Here is a 19,682-nt window from a genome sequence, read left to right as displayed (position 1 = left end):
TAGATGTCATTTTTAGGTTTTCTTTTACATGGGTCATTAAATCACAAAAAAGGAGATCACTATTCTGAAAAGAAAACCACCTTACCTTTCTTCTGCCACAGAGGGCTCAGCTCCTAAATTCAAAGCACCAGTAGCACAGTGCTGCTTTGCAGTGAGGCCTTTCCAGCTCACACATCCATTTGTCCAAAGCCTCACAAAACCTTTTAACAGAAGAGGACACCTTGGTGGAAATGTTTAAATTTTCCAGGTCATGCAATAAGCAGGTTGACTTTCTCCTTTGGCTCTGCTAGCAGTTCCCTAGAGAGAGCTTCCAGCCAGTGTCTAGACTCAGCCAAAACATAAGGAGCCCAGCCAGGGCATGCTCCCAGCTGCCAGCTGGGGTGTGCCGGCATGTGGGGCAGGGTCCAATTGCTGGCACCTGGCCCTAGGGGTGTGGAACAGGCAGGGCAGGTCTGGCAGCAGCGTGCCAGGAGCCAGCAATCAACCCTCAGGCAGCACAGGGCACCCACAGCCAGCTGGGGTGGCTCCACAAGGCCATGCTGCTAGAAGTGAGGTGCCTGGAAGGGCAGCATGTGGCCCTTGAAAACAGCTAGGAATCTGTGTATGGTGTTAAGCAGGAGCCCAAAAGGAAAGGCAGGACTTAGATTAGCTTCAAAAACTTGAATCCTTTCATAGACTTGACCAGTGGAAGGTCTGCAGGGCACAGAGCATGTTTTGTTACCAAGCCCAGACCTGGTTTAGGTAGTACAGCTCTTCCCCAGGTCTCAAGCACCACATAGATGCTGAGCACTTGTAAAAGCCTTCTACCCAGCTTTGGAGCCTCTTACTTTTAACCCTTCTGCATTTTCTAAGTGTCTAATCAATCAGCTTGCCACTACTATACTGGCAAAATCCCCATGCTATGCTGCTTTTAAAAGAAAACCTTCAAGCTCCTGTAGCTGGATGGTTTAATAGCCATGCACCTATGGACTGATTAAGGCATAGCACTGTATAAATGACTTGTGTCTGTGCTATCTGTATACAGACCTGATGTGCTGCGATAGTGTGTTGCTCATTCATTGCCATGTTCTGGCCAGGTCCCACGTATATAGGAGAATAAAATGTCTGCCTTTCAGAAAAGCAGCACGGCAGTGGTGTAGGCTGTGCCATCTGTCCTAGGTTGAAGCTGTCTAGAAACACAGCCAAGACAGGAAGGAAGGAAAGCTCTGTGCTTTCACAAGCCCTGGTAGACAGGCTGCTCCCTGTACCATGTCCCACCCAGGAAGACATAAACGTAGCTTAAAGGTATGTTGGCAGATGCTTGACTTGAGCCTTGGGCTTACTTGGCTTCTGGCTTTACCTCTCAGAGTGAGCCACCTGGCCATCAGAAACTAAGATTGTCCACCTCTCAGGGCTTCAGTGGGTCAGCTAGTGTAACTGATCTGAACTAGGCAGATCTTAAAATGGAGGTACCAAAACTCATAAATTTGTGGCGGTGAAACAGAATGAGAAATTTTTCTTTCATCACACTGGAATTCCCCAACCTCAGTACAAGGATGGTTAAAAAAAAAAACAAGTCCCTGAGCAATGAGTCATATTCTCCTTAGGAGACGTCTGCAAGGCTGAAAACAGACTGCCATTAGCTCTAGTGGTTAGCATACATCACCATTTTTTTTTCTTAATTAGAACACTGTGCATCAAACGAAACAATTGATTATATTGTGCAGTTGGTTTTCCAGTGGACTGCCTGAGTGTGTCTACATTGCAGTCAGCAGTGCAGTGTAGAGATATCTGATGAAGCTTAAAGTACCCGGACCAGGGACAGGAAGAGATTGAGTTCTGCTGACCCCTGGTAACAGACCCAGATTTCCATTGCCTCCTGCTTCTGGCCTCATTTTGAAACTAGGACTGCACGGGAAAATCACACCGAGCAGGTTTTATTAGCACTGTTTCACCTTTTGCTCTCACCTTTCCTTCTCAGAAGTAAAGTCTGTGAAAAGTCTCATGCTGATGAACACGATGATGCCACCGCCTTAGCTGCTGGCTGAAATACAGTTCTGGTGTCCATGCACTGCACCTTACATGCTTGCAATGACCAGCCTCTTTCTCCCAAACAACAAGGCTGTGTCATAAGCAGTGTAAAATAACTTTTCTCAGCTTTAGGTAAGGGAAAAAAATAGAAAAAAAAAAAAAAGAAAGCAACAGAAATTACTTTGAAAACGAAAACTCTCCTGCTTTATGAAAACCCAGCATCAGAAAAGCAAGTGGAAACTGAAACAGAAACTTGCCCAGGGAATGACTTGGCACATTGTGAAAAGCAGATTTCAAAGGGGAAGCTCCCTCTTCAGGAAGCCAGAACTTTGCAAAAGTACTTGCATTTGTTATTTAAATAGTAATACCAGAACAATTTTTATTTAAAAATAACAACAAGAAGAACAGGAACATAGAAATATAAAGCCAGAAAGATGGTCTCACTTCAGTCCCCTGCAAATCAAAAGTGACCACACAATCGAGAGGTCTGTTCAGAAATTCCACAGGTGGTTTTACTTGTGCGTCCAGACCCGATTTGCTCATCCACACTGTAAACTGTAGAATAGTTCCTGCTGCCCTGCGAGAAAACCGAACACCTGCGAGGGGACAGAAACAAGATCACTATTACAGTGTGGCACCAGAAGAAAGCATGAGAAGTTCAAGACAGCTCCAGTATACAGGATTGCTGCAATAGGAAATAAATTATTTTTAAAGTTGTCCTGAAGGCTGCCAGTTCTTGAAAGGACTTGCCTGAGAAATGAAGTGCTGAATACAGAGTCTGAAATCTTTCTGCACAGATGGCATGACAAGCATATTAAAGTGTGAGAGAGCCGTAGGCTTATTTCCTGTATGGAGAAGAGGGAAGGAAAACAATACAAAAAAATTTGTGAGAAGAATAAAACTGTATTGGGAAAGCCTTGGAGTTGGATGGTGCTCTTGTTTTGAGGGAAGACACAGCCTCAAAACTCACATTCCTCTCTTACTATTTGTCAATACTTTGATTTTGGACTTGAAAGGGAAGCTTGCATTCCTGCTATCCCTCTGCTAGCAAGAAGAAAAATGCCCACCATGTGCATGTAGCCTCTAGGACGGAGCTGCGGTTGGGAATTACGAGGGATATGGAAACAATCACAAAACTTTATGTACAGTCAGTACTTCTCGATAGCTTTTTGGTGGTTTTAGTTCAAGTTCCTTTCCAAATTGAACGCAAGACTTTTAAGGCAGACAGAGTGCTAGAGGGCCCTTTCCCACAGCTTTTAACAGAGGTGTCTCACTCCCTCAATAAACCAGCAACTGTGACAAAGTGCTGTTTTCATAGCAGGCAACCTAGTGGGGAATCAGCAAAAAACATCTGTGATCACAGGGATGCTGAAAAGACGGTCCTGAACAAACGCAGGGGAGGAGTTAATGATGGAAAGCAATGACAGGATAGAGCCAAAGGTGCAGTCCTTGGAGGCACAGCACGTGGCCTCCTGCACTCAGGGGCACACAGCAGATAGAGGTCACTGACCCTGCCTCCCATACATCTTCCCACAGTGGTGTCCATACGTCTGGCTCTCCACCTGTATGTGTGTCATTGGGATATGAACAAGAAAGGATGAGGCAGAAGTATCCAGTTTCAGTTCCTGCATATTTATCCTGCAGTCACTAATTAATAATACATTTTCCAGATTATCAACATCTGAAGATTGACATTCTCTTTTTCCTCTTTTCCTCATACTATAAGAAGACCCCTCTCCAGACATATCTCTGGGATAGCTGAAGCTGCAGGGAACATTTTATGACATCCCCAAATCGCTCTGATGCACTGTCAGCCCTCCAGCAAGGCATCCCCCAGCTGTGCTGGGACTGGTTGTGCCCTGGCACCTCCGGTGTCCTGGCTGGGGATCTCAAAGGGTCTTAAGGTTCAAGGTCTGTTTCTAAGACTCGAGGACAACACTTCTTTCTGTACCTTGGGGGACAGGACGGGGGCAACTAAGTTTATACCAGACAGTGCCCCCTCATTTATCCAAGAATGGATAATGGTCACTAAACAGTGCAGTATTTTCGAAACTCTCAGTCAAATCTCTTCAGATTTAAATTCCTTTAAACTTGTTTAAACTTTAAACAACCACCCCGGGAGGTGGTAGGGGTTGTGTTTTGGGGAGAGAAGGGAGGTAACAGCCGGAGCCTGCCCCGCCCCGTTGCAGGAAGCCGCCCCAGCCGCAGCCTGTCCCCCTGCCGCTGCTCAGCAGGTGGCAGCCTGTGTCCGCGCAGTGCCGCGCACCCCCGGCCCGGCTGGGCAGGGGCGGGCATCCTGCCGGAGCTGCCTCCCCGCCGCCTCCCCCTGCTCCTTCCCAGGCTCCGGCTGGCCCCCTCTCCGGGGGATGAGTTATTCTCACGCGGAAAAGAGATTTTATAAATGAGCTAGCACATGGAGCAGGCAGCAGCCTGGCACGAAGCCTTGTCCTGGTAGAGCTGAGCCTGCCATTGGGCTAAGCCAGTTCCAACTGCAATTTTACACGCGATCCCTCAAGTCTTGCTCCACAAGACTTAAAATGACACCTACAATGTCACAGAATGTGTGACAGCTTTTGTAACACTCCTCAGCTTTGAGGATTGGAACAGCCTGACTCCCTTCAACTAGCCCTAGGATTAAGCGGCTCAAGAAAGTCCCACGCTGCAATGCCAAACTCTCCTGCAACACAGCCGATGACTTGGCGTCACCAGTTTTAAGTTTAATATCACATGGAAAAAACTGTGTCATAATAAAACATTTGGGCTGCAAATGGAACACTCTGAAATCTGGAATTGGCACTGTTACTGAAATAAGTGCAGCATTACCTGTGCCAACACGAATGTGCATTGCAGTAAAGTCTTAATAAATACTCGTACATAAAAGAAAACAGTCGAGAGTTAGACATTGATTTGATTGTTATTTATGCAACTGCCAAGATACCAATCAAAGGTGGAAGTTAGCAGGGGCTGAGAAAGTCTAGGAAAGACAGCATGGCTGTCCTGAAATTTGGCCCTCCAAAGGGTAGTCTTTGTATCACCATAATCAAGTGAAAAAGCAACTGGTGAAGACGGGGGAGGAGAAGGGGTGGGTGGTGACAGTTTAGAGGCTTTGTGGAGGAACTGGCTTATGAATAATACCCTTAATTGCTACAACATGCTATTGTGAATAGTCTTGTCTTCTTTCTCTTCCAAGCTTGTAAGTTAACCTATCATTTTAAATAGCTATACATTAAATGCCATTTTGACTCCAGTTCTAGCTATAGAAATGTTGGGAATAATCACCTCAGGATGCTTGCTGCCAAGATTTTTTTTTAATCTTACAAAATCTGTGACTGTTGCTTCCATCAGAAAAACTGGAATGACTATGAGTGCTTGAAACTATATAATCCTGTACCATGAGACATCAGAGTTGGCAAAGTACTCCATGTATTATGCTTTTTGTTACCTCTATTTAGGTATCTTTAGCAAACAGCAAATCAGCAACTAGCTGTGCAAGGTACACAGCTCCCTTACCGAGATATCTTTCCTGAGAAAGGGACTTTATGCAGATCTCCCTATAGCACTCAGAAGGCTTTCCCTGACATCAGGTACATGGGCATGAGGAACTTTGAAAGAGCACTCCATAAAGTTGCTGTAAGGAAAGTAAAGAACAATGTTACTCAGTGCTATTTAAATAATAATAGTCACATGGGCAGGCACTCTTAGTCACCCTTTAGGGAGCCCAGGTTAAGTAATTTGTTGAACAGTTACACCAACAGGTGCTTCCAAGTATTCCTGAGCTGTGGCTCCACTGCCAGGTGCTTGGGGCTCAATGTCTATGGACTGCAGGACAGAGTAATATTTACTTGATGACCCAGGGAAAATGTACTGTAGGGGAGAGCCAGAGATGCATAGAAAATTCACGAGGTTATTTCTCCTCTCATCATTGCTTGCCTTTGCAATTGTAAGACTCTATTAACCTGCTGTCAGTGCAACTTTTTAGGCTCCCTTTTTATTTGTAAATGAAATCAGATGAGTAAACTCATGAGCTGGACACAAGATAAAAGCTCTGTTCTGTGTAAAGGCTGGCGTCAAATAGTCTTTCAGAGACCAGCTTCCTCCTCCCTTCTCCAAAGGCATTCCTACATACATCACAATAAAAATGCACAGATCCTCCAGGAAATGCAGTTTTCAACATTTCCTAACTCATCCAACTACCAACAGAATGTGCAAAAGCATTTTTCAGAAAGAAATACTGTTTTCCTACTTTATTCTCTCAGCTGTGGATCTGTTCCAAACAAGGATAGTCATGTACTCATTTTTTGCTTAAATAGAGGAAATTGTTCTTCCAAATGTGACTGAAAATATTGTTGGTCAAATTAAATCAATACATTATGTCTGGACGGCAACCAGGTCCAGAACATTTCAGCAAAGAAAAGAAAGCGTTAGAAGCTTTCAAAATAGGACTTCAAGTGAAATCCTGGTCTACTTGGATTCAAATTAGCGATTAAGATCAAAGGGGCAAACTATTATCACTAGAAAGCAAGAAGAATTTTTCTTTTCTAGGCAGCATTCCACCTGAGGATCTAATCAGTCATCAGCTTATACTCACTACTTACCTTCAACAAAACTGGGCAGACTTACAGACAACCTTAGTGTAGACAAGTCTATAGGGGAGTCCCTGACAGAAACAAAAAGCAGACTCTTAAAATCTAAGAATACTAGAACAGCCTTCTTGGAACTAAAGGCATGACTTAAAATGGAATTATGGTGGGAGGGTTGGAACTAGATGATCTTTAAGGTCCCTTCCAACCCAAATCGTTCTATGATTCTGTGATGCCTGTCTCTTTGGTGTCTTGCCACACTGTCAAACACAGAAATGCAAGTCAGATGTTCCTCCTCCTTCCACTCTAACCCAATACTACTTGGAGCAGTAGATGTTAACATTCACACGAGATGTGGCAGAATCTGGCTGGAACTCCCTTCTCTGGTCTGGAAAAGAAAATTGCATGCAAGTTTCCCACCTCTCAGAAGCACGAGTCTGGGCTATTTGAGGACATCTCTTCCCGGATCACTCTTGTTAAAGCTGTTCCACTATGTGTAATTAAATATTCATTGCTGTGTACATTTAACATTGATTCTCCCTGTTCCAGGGGATGCCTAAACTACTAGGTTATTCACATTAGTTATCTAGTGGGCTGCATGCCACAGGAAAGGCAGCCAAGGAATTATCTAGTTTGTCAACCCAGTTAAGGCAGAGGGGCTCAGCACAGAGAACTCACTTGTGAACACTGGCCTCTACTGAGATATTAGGTACCTAAATTCTCCTGTGAGACTAATTTGGGTTAGATTGCAGGAGGCAGCGAGAGCAAATAACATGCTATGAAGGCAGCGTTACACTATGAAGTTTTTTACTGTGTCAAACTACATTGTCCTTTGGGAATATTTTTGTGTGTTGTTCTTCTTTTCCTAATAAGGTATCTGGGACTTTCTTCTTTGAGAATACAGTACTGTTTATGATATCAAACAGGAAATTAAGTCGTCTAGCTAAGGTGAAACCCAAGAATTTTTCCTGTTGAACAATGGACTCCACAGAGAGTTCCTATTTAAAAAGAAAGGGCTGGAAATTCCAGCCACCTTAAAATAAATGCACACAGTCCTTCTGCTTTAAAAGCTACTGGTTACTTTCTGATACTGCTAAGACTGGAAAGGACTTTGAAAGGTCATTTACTGCCGTCTTTTGCTCTGAGGCAGGATTATTAAAATGTTTTTGTTCTATCTCTAGAGGTGAACACTCCAAAAGTCTCTAGGTAATTCATACTGATGTTTCACAACCTCTACTCTTAAAAAGTCTGTCTTAATATCAAAATGAACCCTTGGTGTATTTTCAGTCCTCTACATCTCACCATACCCACTGGGACATGTAGAAGATATTGCTCTCTTCCTTTTTACAACAGCCTTTTACATATTTGCCCATCATTATCATGCTTCACACCTCATCTTTTTTGCTCCTTTACGCTACACAGCGACAGCTTGTTCAGTCCTTCATTGAAGGGCATGTCTTCTGCACAATGACGAGCATACAAAAACGAAAAGAATATGTTTTTTTGCTTTTCTGCATTATAGCATTAGCATGATTAAGAATGCTAGTTCAGATACTTTTGAATTTCCTTTTGGTTATCTGTCTTTGAAACTTGCTAATTAGTCCCCAAAGTAGAAGTGTGTTTTTAGAATCATGCATTTCTGTGTACATTGCAATCCAGAATTAAACAAGAAGTGACTTCTGACTCTCCCCCACATAGCAGTAGGTGTACTTAGGGGTACATAATGGCTAGTCCAGGATTCTTTTTTAAAATCTTATGCTCGAAAAATTTCAGTGTAATTCTGCTAAATCTCCTGTGTTCATTACCACCTCAGTAAAAGAAGGAGAATTTATGCAGTTCAACGAATAGCTGGCAAAAATATAATGGCTGAAATGAATTTCCTTCACTCCTAAGCAGGCACCTTTTGCAAATGTGAAGGCATTTTACACATGACCAAGTTTGCTGTCACAACCAGAGCTTGGCCTATTCTGGCTCATTTTCACATATCCTCTAAATATTGCTCTGTGAGGAGCCCCATGGAGTTGGGCTCTCTACTAAATCATTGGGTATTACAATGCTTTGGATTTGATTTCCAGGTGACACATTGCTTTAATCAGGATAAAGTCTATATTCACCTAGCTTAGATATATGATCTAAAAGAGCTCTGTGCATATGTTTCCTTTACTCTGCTGTCATGCTAAGGGTCTTCTGAGGAATTCTCTCTTTCCTGCTTCATCCTTACTGTAACAAAGGCCACAAATATGCAGTTTATTTCTTTAAACGGATGCCCTTTTCTGTTATTGTGCCAGGTCCTAAATGCCTTTCTTAATATTTATAGGATCATTAAATCCCTGGAAACATTAGGAGTTATGACTTCAAAATCACAAGAAAAAGATATTAACATTTTGTGCTAAGCAGAGTCCTTTAACCCCTGCCCCTTGCTGTGACAGCTTTGCCGCTTTACCCATTTTCTCAATATTTAGTTACAGGATACATCCAGGCAATTACCAGTGTCATGGCTTAACCCCCACCAGCAACTAAGCCCCACACAGCCACTGGCTCACAACCCCCCACTGGAATGGGACAGAGAATCGAAAGGGTAAAAGTGAGAAAACTCGTGGGTTGAGATAAAGACAATTTAATAGGTAAAGCAAAAGCTGCCCACAGAAGTAAAGAAAAACAAGGAATTCATTCCCTACTTTCCATCAACAGGGCTCCAGCGTGCGTAATGGTTACTGGGAAAGACAAATGCCATCACTCCAAGCATCCTCCCTTTCCTCCTTCTTCCCCCAGATTTCTATGCTGAGCATGACATCATATGGCAGGGAATATCCCTTTGGTCTGAGTAGGTTGGCTGTCCCAGCTGTGTCGCCTCACAACTTCTTGTGCACCCTCAGCCCACTCGCTAGTGGGGTGGAGTGAGAAACAGAAAAGGCTTTGATGCTGTGTATGCACTGCCCAGTGAGAGTCCCTTGGAAATTAATGGACTGAATTTTCCTCACATTTAGATGGCTGGCATAACTCATTCATTTCAATAGAATTTCTGTTAATTTCTACTGGTGTAAGTTAGAGTGGAATTATAATAGGATGATGTCTCCTTACCACAGGACTCAGATCAGATCTTCCAGACAGCTGGTAGCACCTAATGGCTGCCTGTAGCATTATGCAACAGCTACAGAAACTTTCAGTTCCATCTATGTGTGGAAAGAATAAAAATAGAGAACTGAAGAAGACTCTGGTTTCAAGATGTGTAGGAAAAAAGCCCAAACCAATGGCTACAGTGTGTTGCATCATGATAAATCATAGGAAGAGAACTTCCTAGTACCTAATATAGAAGGAGAAAGGAAAAGGAAATACAATACATACAAGTTGGACAGTTAATGAGATGCTGACCTGAAATGATTCCAGGATCTAAATTTAAATAGAAAGATATATTTGGGGTTTGCTTTTATTGATTGGATAAATATCAATATTCAGTTTGCCCATTTTTTAAGCTTTAAAAAAAATGAAACAGCATAAAGATCTTACTGTCCTTCAGAAAGCTAGACTGTTTAAACAGCTACTGCTGTACCACTTCAGGTGGAAGAAAAAATTTCTGCACTGCAAACAATGTGACAGTGGCTCTGCATAGGCTACAGCTGCAAAAACATGGGTTTCCTCCTTCACTATTAAATGAAGGTGACAAAAATAATAGCCAAACTGCACATTTGGCCACATACCTTTCTCCCTGTTCTACACCTACCATATTCTCAAACTTCAGGCTTTCTCTTTTCTTGGGTTGCACTTAAATGTCCATCATGGCTTCTAGCATCCCTAGTGTTGAGGACAGAAATACACCAGAACATCTAAGCTTTTTTGGTTGACGTTACTTAGAGGTCTTCAATTCAGCTGTATCTTAAAGCCCACAAAGTCCTATGCTAGCCTTGTGCGTTTTCTCCAAGGTGCAGCTGTCTAGCCCTCGGTTTCCTTACTACACCTCTCTTGGGAGAGCAAGTTTGAAGGCCCTGTACATCAACGCATGGCACACCAGTGCCCAGCCAGTTCCCTTAGCTCACTCTGGTAAGCCACATATGCAGCTCTCCTTTGTCACACGACTGCATCAGCTGTGCTTGGAACAGCACAGCCTATTTCTACAACAACAGCGGGTCTGCTGCTGTTGCAGAAAAATGGATTTGTTACATATGCACACACAGATTGAGTGTGCAATGCACATGTGTTTAACGTGGTGCTCCTTGAAAGCACTGGAGCTATCGTTCAGCCACCCAGAAAAGCGTGTGTGTGCTCGGGGAAGACACCAGCAAGGAACACTCTGCCATGGCCAGAATAATTGATGCAAGTTACTGCTGGCTATCTTCTTCCTCAGGAGTAACCTGAGAGCACACAGAGACTGAGCCAAAGAATTGTTCTAGCAACAGAAGTAGCTTGAACCTGGCCACCTTTCCCTTCTCAGCCCCTCCTCTCCAATATATGCCCATCTCTTTCTATCTTGGAAACCACCATATGTGAGGTTCTGGATGACAGACAAGGGGACAGTTCCCAGCTTTGTTCACACAAGTTGCTGAGATACATACCTGGGGCAAACAGGAAGAAGAAAGTTGGACGCTTTGCCTGGTCTTCAGGGCATCTGCTTCTCACCTGGCAGCGGTGCATCCTTGCCAAGGATCCTTTTCTGCACAGAAACTTTCCACTGATCCTGCAAGACTGCCCGTGGAAGAGGAGGAATTATATCAGCCTTTCCTTGAAGTATTTTATTTTCTCTCCTCTGTCACAGGTATATTCTAGGACAGTAATTAGTCCAGAAAAGCTGTGGGCGCAGTAGAAGTATACTTTCTACCAAGCCCACAGCATTTCTCTCCTAGTCAGCAGAAGAGATCACAAGTCCTGCCTTTGAGGACACATTGTGTCCAGCACTTGTTTCCTCCCACAGCATCCACCCTTACCAAGGGAAATAGACCAAATTTCAAGGATCTTCCTAGAGCATTTCTAAATGTTTGGTTTCCCACTGTGATAGTCCAGTGTGCCTCTTTGCTCTGTTCCCCCAGGGAAAGGCAGTGACTCTCTGTCTGGCAAATTTACCATGACATACGCCACCAACGCATCTCCCAAAAAACACTCCACAAAAAGACCTTATTCCCAGAACTGTTGTCCAGAGAGAGTTTGTTGGAGAAGAAACAATAAGCTATTTCCGCAGTGTCATGACTATTTTGTTTCCTGCGTTCTCAGTGGAGCAGTCAAGAGGTCTACGCTAAGTAGAAGCAACAAGACTAACACCAGTGAGGTGAAATAAAAGACAGGATATGTCTGTGGAGCAGACTGATATCAACTGAACCAGGGACAGAACAAGCATGCTGGAAGCAGAGATGGGAAGAAAATTAGTTGAGTAAACAGCAAAAGAAGATGACTGATTGTGTCATGTTTCTGTGGCAGCAGCTAACAGAGATGCTATAGAAATGGATAGGCCACTGCAAAAAGGAGGATCAGCTATATCCCTTGACTGGGGCAATTCTAGAGCATGCAGACTACTCAGCTGTCCTGACAAGAAGCTCTGGGATGCTGTGCATTCTTGTTTTGCCAACAAGAAGCAGAGTATTCACCTGTTAAGCAGCAGCACCGGGCATGTTTACCCTGCTTCCATCATTATTTCATGACAGAGGAAGATATGGATCTCGGCCCAAGCTCCTCCACTGCTCACCTGACCCAGAAGCACATCTTCCTCTTCTTTAAAAAGATGCAAGAAGGATCTTCCCCCTCTGCCCCTTACAAACCAAACATCTGGTCACTCTAACCAGAGCTAGCTAAGCGTCTTCATTTTCCCACTCCACCACTTCTCACTTCCCCTCTGGAGCAGGGTTTTATAATTGTGTCCATGTTCCACAACGCTGGTGGTACAGGCTCTTCCACTCCAGATATTCCACTTGATGTGGCTGAAAAAGAGAAGTAAGATGTTGCGCATTGAAATCAGTGCGTGAAGGTCTCGTGTGCTCCCTTGTCCTCCGACCTTAGCACGACATACTGGCTGCAGTTTCCAGGAGTGTTTACATGGAAGTGGTTTGGTTTTGTGTGGCTCCTTGCTTGTCATTTGCTTGCTCTATTTGTCTGTTTTGTCCACTCTAAATTGTCATCCTAAGCAAAAGTTTTATTGCAGCGATGTGCAGATCTTTTTCTGACCACTGTAAAACCATGCAGAGGCTGCATCCCTTTGCTCCCTAGTCTGAGCTCGCTTAAAGCCAAGTGCAAATACAAGCAGTAACACACCGCACCAGAGTGTCATCTCAGCATTAGAGGAAGATTTTTTTGGCTGTTTTTTTTTTGTTGTGGGTTTTTTTGTTTTTTCAACTGACCATGCATGAGGCCATTCAAAATCAGGGAACAGTTGCTTTATTTCCTCCCACCACAAGCTAAACGACTACTTCTTTTGTCTTCTCGAAGAGTGTGCCAGCTCCGTGCCCCCGGATGCCACGTATGCCAGGATGCTGCTGGAGCCCCTGTGTCATGGTTTGATGTGGAGGGGGGGGTGGTTCTGGTGGCAGGAGAGGGATTTTGCTCCCTGCGACCTCCCCGGTTTTGGATCCGGGTTAGGCTTAGTTCTGGCCACCGGATCAGACTGCCGTCCCCCTCGGGATTGAGCCAATAGGGCGCCTCTGCGAATTGCCCTATTTAAGTCAGGACAAGGGAACCGGAAAAGGTGCTTCGCCCAGGATCGAGCAGAGAAGGGAGGAGGGCACTGCCCCCGCTCCCTGGCTCCCGGCCGGGCGGCTGCCTGTGTCGGGCCGGCGCCGCCCATGGAGAATGGCGGCGGCGGAGCCAGCTGGGGAACTCGGGGGCACCCCACTCCCAGGGTGCCCACTGGGCTGAGTTCACCTGGAGAGGACTGAGATCTGAGAGAAACAGCTGCATCGACAGCAGGTCAGTGAGGATGGAGCGGGAGGAGGTGTGCCGGAGCCGAGTTTCCCCTGCGGCTGATGGTGAGATAGCAGGCAGCCCCCCTGCAACCAGGACGGCCTCGGTGGAGCAGCGACCCACTCGCAGCCCGTGGGGAGAAGATGCCTGAGCCCGAGGATGGTCGTGTTGGGGGCACGGCAAGGCAGAAAGGCATCTGGAGTCTTCGTGACGACCCACGCCGGAGCGAGTGGCTACAGCTCCCTAAGTACCCGAGACTGTGGTATAGCCCACACCGGAGCAATCTGTGGGGAAGGATTGTTTCCAGTGGGCTGGACTCACGTTGGAAAAATTTGTGGATTTTTCCTCGTGGGTAGGGGATCCATTGGAGCAGGGGAAAAGGGTGTAAGGACTCCTTCTCCTTTAAGAAAGAAGCAGCAGTAACAGCACGGAATGAACTGACCTGCACTCCCCCAGTCCCTGCCCCCTGTGCTGCTGGGGGGAGGAGGTAGAGCCGGGAGGAAAAGGAAGGTGGGGGGGGAAGGTGTCGGTTTTAAGATCTGGTTTTGTTTCTTTCTGTCCTCTCAAGTAATCGGTTTTTATTTCCCTTTGTCCTTCTAAGTAATCATTAATAAACTGTTTTGCTTTGAGAAAAGCGCTGCCTGTTTTGCCCAGGACCATGGTTGGTGGGTGCTCCCTCTGTTCTTGCCTCAACCCTCAGTCCTTTTGTTTTTTTTTTCCTCTCCTCTCTACTTTATTGGAGAAGGAGAGACTGTGAGTTTTAGTTGCTGGATCAGCCTAAAACCACGACACCCTGGCATGACAAGACCTGCACAAGGCTGCTCACCGAGAAGGTGCCAGGCACCGGCCCTGCACTGCTGCACCCACACAGCTCTGCCTCAGAGACTCAGCAACGAGCTGCCAACAACACCCCGTACCGCAGATGCTGTTTCCGCCGAGTCCATCCAGCTTTCCTTGCACTCATGCTGGAGTTCTCCTCCCACCAGAAACTGGGGTACTAACACCCCTCCACCCCCACAAGGATCACTGACAGCTGCTGTGTGCCTCAAAGCACAGCTTTCTCCCTCATTGACCCAGAGGGTCTGTGGCTGCCAACAAGGCCGTGGACCTACATCTGTACATATAGAATAAAAGACCAAAACTATGTAGACATCACTGAGAAAAAAAAAATCTTACTTAGCAATTACAGAAGTAATTACTTATATGCAAACCTTACTTTCATTTGTAGTTCGAGCTCACAGTGAAATCAGTAAGAGTTTCCCAGCAATCAAGAACAAAAGTAAGACCAAAACTATTCCAAAGTTTTCAGAATTCAGAAGAATCTATTCAGAAGAATCTAAATTCCCAGCTGACTAAATGGGAGAAGCTCTGCTGAGTTCAATACATCTTTACCAATGCTGCCCGGATTGCTTAAACCTGTGGGCTGGCACCTGTCTAAATCATCAGAATCTAAATGTAAGTTTTTTGTCTGGTGATTGGTGACAACATTCTAGTTCTTACCACAACGAACAGATCAAACCCAGTGATCCCTACAAAAGCTGCAATGAGTAGTCACAGTGGCTTGGCCCTTCACGTTGCAGAGATGTTTTCCTATCTCAGACACTCTCTTCAGAACAATTTTTGGTGGCAAATTAAGATCATGATTTTTTCTTTGTTGATTAATGTAGCAAGTCAACTTCTACACTATTTTTTCTCTCACGTAGAGTATGAACAGTCCCCGAGGGAGGGAAAAATAAACCAAACAAACAACAAAAAATCAAATATAACCTTCGTTGCAAACTTAGTACCATCTGACATTCTGTGTCTGCTTACTGTTAATAAGGAAACTATTAGAACATTTGGTCAAAGGTCAGGAAGCAGGAGGGCCTACTTAGGAACTTTGCCATAGCAAATTAATAGATTCAAATGGAAATGTGATTGGAAAATGTGTTTTCTAACTCAAATAAAATCACCTGACCAGGAAGTCTCATCAGAAACAAAAGTATTCTACACTCTGAAACAAACAGCTAGGCGAGTCTGATCTTGTATACACTGAATTCAATGGGAGCAATTCCAGTAAGTTCCCTGGAAGCAGAAATAGATCAAATCTACCCTGACTAGTGATAAGCAAAAAGAAAACCTTTTTAGTGAAGAATCATTGTTTTAATAGAATGCCTTAAACTTTACCAATTTTCACAGAACACTCAAAAGCTTGTGGAAGAGAAATTTTAATCTCTCCTATCTTGCCAAAAGACAAAAAATAAAATCCCAGTTTTGCATCACTGAGGATTCCTGAAGCCCTGGCTCCTTGGAGGATAGCCATCAGGTAGCAACGTCCATTTGCACAGCAAACAAAACCATGAAATGCCCAGGTTTTATTCTGAACCATAGATTAGTCACCACTTACATAAACACACAGTTCTACTGAATTATACCCAAGTCCCCTCCAGCTCCCAGAAGAATATGAATAGGACTTCCACAGCCTACAGCTCACTGTTTTGTATTGCATACCTGAAAGGCACAGCCCAAACTTTACCTTTAGACCTTCCTAAAGCTATCGCTTAGCCAGAATCTTCCAAGAGTCTGCAATTGCTAGCACAGGTAACAAGGTGCCCGTAGTTGGCAGGCTCCTTAGTTTTTAATCTTGCATACTGTTTTCTTTATTCCAAATTGTTGTCTCAGCAAGTTGGTCTGGACATACCATTCAAATTAGTAAAAGAGTCCCAAGTATTTTTCTTTAAGGATGCCTTTAATGCTGTCTAACTTAGCTGGCAATAACATCAATAATGATTATGTAAGTGTGATTCAGCTGCCTATTTTCCAACAGAAAATTCATTAGGCATTAGCTATTGTTCTGACACCAAATGGTGAAACTTCTCCCCAATTCCTATTCAACTTTTCCAAAGGAAAAGTGCCTGTGGCCTTGGCAGGTGCTCTGTATGTTGTTCCTGGTCCGTGGCGACTTCCATGGATCTGCTGTGCATATAAATGCACAGTTATAAGACAAGGAGCTATAGATCGTATGGCAGAGAAGCAAACAGATACTAAGAAAAACTACTCAAAAAGATTGGGGAATAGGAAGTAATTTCTACCCATCGCATTTTGTTTTCACAGTTACCACCATCAGAAAACTTTTAATAAGTGTTTCATTTTTACTGATCTCACACACACACAATAACCAGCACAGAGGACTGGAATCAGTCATGAAGAGAAGCCAGCAGAGCCCCTATGGATTCAGAGTTACCCCCAGGGCTAGGCTAGAGTTATATAAAAGGATGAAGTCTGGCTTCTTCCACTCCACTCAAATTAAATCCAGCCAAATAACAGCAATAGGCTTTTTAATCTCAAAGGAAAACATCAAGAGATAAGAGAGAACAGACGTTTGCTGTTCACAAACGGATCAATTCTATGGCTACATTCCCAAGGCAAGGGCTTCTGGAGATAGAGAAATTCTGTAGAGTGAACTTTAAATTCTTGATTCCTGGAAAGAGATAGGGGGAAAAGTCAGCAGTTTCTTCTGACACTAATGTTCTCTCCTCTTTATAGCAACAAAGATTTAAGGGTTTCTGTTGTCCTGCAGATGAGAGCTCCTCAGTATTTGGAGGTCTCCCCAGAAGCAGAAAGACAGAATACCCTGTGCCACTTGCATGGCTGGGGAAAATGCTCCCACAGTCCATAGCTGTGACCTACCCTAGAGTTTTATGGCAATAACTACTTAGCCATTGCCACAGGCAGGCAGCTCACAAATGCCACTGTCTACTTCAGTGGAGAAAGCTATCCAAAGAAGGCTTTGCACAGACTAGAGAATTTCCCTGCATCACTTCCTCTGCTCCACTCTGCCTCCCTCTCCTCCCATCACTGAGCCGTAAAACTGCAGTTCTGTCACACTTAACACAAAGGTTTATATGATCACTCTGCCAGTGTATGGGAGTTTGTCTGTCTTCCATGCCTTTGCCTCCTTTTCCCAATAGCTTTACACTTTCTGACCAGTTTCAAGCAAATCTGACAACAGGATCAGCCAAAGACAAGATGTTCTCTAGGTTGCAGAAAAACGGACAAGAAAGGAGATTTTACAATGAAGAAAGGGCTACAGTGTGGGTGCGACTTAGATTAGACATTGGGCAATCCAGGCACAAGCCATGACTCCGCAAGACCAGCAATGCCATTAACTCTGCTGCTTGTGCAACACTTTGGCAGTTGTGCCCGCAGGAGCATTCAGTCCTTTGGTTATTTATCTGGGGCAAGTGGGTACGTCATCAGCACAGGAAGTCAAAATCAACTATTAGTGGCATGGTGTTTTCACACCTGGGGAAACTTGCTGTCTTTATGATTATTATGCCACCATCAGATTTGCTTGAAAGTGGCCAAAGGCTGGGCAGGAAGCTGTTGGGAAAAGGGAGCAAGTAGAGAGCAGACAACTGTATTAGTCACTAACATAATTCTGTTTAGACAAAGATTACCGAAATATAACAGCAGTAATTGGTAAAAAATAAAACTACTTCTAGAACAGTTTACTTATGAAGTAGCTTCTGTAAACACAGGGCTTTCTCAGGACCTGAATGTAATTAAGATCATAACATTTTCGGAGCAGTACAAGTTTCTTATGCAAGCAGAAGAATGTTCAAGCGTTCTCTGTTTCAAACATGGCAGCATTAGGGAAAAGTCATACATTGTCATGGATTGTCATTGTCATAGACAAAAGTCATAGATTTGTTGGAACATGTTCAGAGGAGGGCCACAAAGATGATCCAGGGGCTGGAGCACCTCTGCTATGAGGACAGGTTGCAGGAGCTGGGATTGTTCAGCCTTGAAAAGAGAAGGCTTCGGGGGCACCTAATAGCTGCCTTCCAATACCTGAAGGGAACTTACAGGAAGGCTGGGGAGGGACTTTTTACAAGAGTGTCCACTGATAGGACAAGGGGAAATGGGTTTAAGTTGAAGGAGAACAGATTTAGATTAGATCTTAGGAAGAAATTCTTCAGTACGAGGGTGGTAAGACTTGGGAATAAATTGCCCAGAGAAGTTGTGGATGCCCCCTCCCTGGAGGTGTTCAAGGCCAGGTTGGATGGAGCCTTGAGTAGCCTGATCTATTTGAGAGGCGTCCCTGCCCATGACAGGGAGGTTGGATTAGATGATCTCTAAGGTCCCTTCCAGCCTATGCCATTCTATGATTCTATGATTGTATGAGAAATCTTGCATTGCACTCTGTAGAAAGCTTGTTTCTGTTTGTCAGGCTCCTGTCTTCCTCTACTTTTTCTGCTCTGCTATTCAGTAACTAATCAAACATATAATCAGCTCTTTTGTGCCTATAAAGAAGTTTATGTGAAGGAGAAAAGATTATTATAATGATTCTGTAAAACAGAGAAGCAGTGTGGTTATCCACCACCACATCATGGTCATTCCAGCATCTGTAGGAAAATTCTTATTACAGTTTTGTAACACAAGGCTTTGGTAGCAAGAGTGTTTTAAAGTAGCCCTGCTCAGGCCTGTTGGCCACTTACTCCTGGCACATCGGCCCCCACCACCATGCCAGACCATACCAAGGAACAGATTTGACTTTAAAAAAAAAACAAAACAACTAAAAATGACCCTTTTTGTTTTTTCCCCTGAGTTATTTTTCCAGGGCAGATCAACTTCCTGAGGTGGCTCGCAGGATAGCTGGGCAAACACTTGGACCAACACTTGGACCAGTGTTCCTGCAAGAGCAGCAGCACACTGCAGGTACCTGGGGTCTGGAGCTGGATTTCATCATCATCTTTGTTGACAGGATGTTCAGAACCTCCTGCTGTAAAACCACAGCCTCGGACTCTGGCTTGACTCTATGCAAAAGCCAGCTGCGGCCACCTGTTGCCAGATTGGGCATGCCACAGGCAGATCAAACAAACTGTTGATCCTTTCTAGAAACATCCTGACATCTCCAAAAAGTTTTGCCAGTTTGCAGCTGTGCCTCCATGGTTTATGCGAGCAGATGCTGCCTTTGTGACCAGGGGCTACCCTGCATGTATTCCCACTGACCCATTCGTTCCCTCTGGTGCTTTCTGCTCTTTTTTAAACACAGGTTTACGCCCTGTGTTTTCCATTTCAAATTTTCACTCAATTTCTAGTCATTTACACCCAGATCTTGACCTCAGATTTCTTCTTTGACTGTGACTTTGAGTCACTTGCCTCAGCTCCTCTCCAGCCCTTCGTTTTGCGTCCAGCACGCTGTGTGACGGCATAACATCGGCGCCAAGC

At 44.4% G+C, this 19,682-nt stretch overlaps 1 protein-coding gene across 1 annotated transcript in view; it reads right to left on the bottom strand.

Moving 5' to 3' along the window:
* ACTA2 (actin alpha 2, smooth muscle) overlaps positions 1-312 on the bottom strand; it is a 39,104-nt gene extending 38,792 nt beyond the window's left edge. Inside the window, exon 1 of the mRNA XM_086616326.1 lies at positions 86-312. The gene's annotated coding sequence lies outside the window, so the exon portion shown is untranslated. The remainder of the gene's footprint in view (positions 1-85) is intronic.
* Between the last annotated feature and the right edge of the window lie 19,370 nt (positions 313-19,682).

The sequence above is a fragment of the Tauraco erythrolophus genome, chromosome 9 (genome assembly GCF_009769465.1).
Source record: "Tauraco erythrolophus isolate bTauEry1 chromosome 9, bTauEry1.pri, whole genome shotgun sequence".
Lineage (NCBI taxonomy): Eukaryota > Metazoa > Chordata > Aves > Musophagiformes > Musophagidae > Tauraco > Tauraco erythrolophus.
The sequence above is the reverse complement of the archived record's forward strand: the minus strand, read 5'-3'. Positions and strand labels throughout refer to the sequence as shown.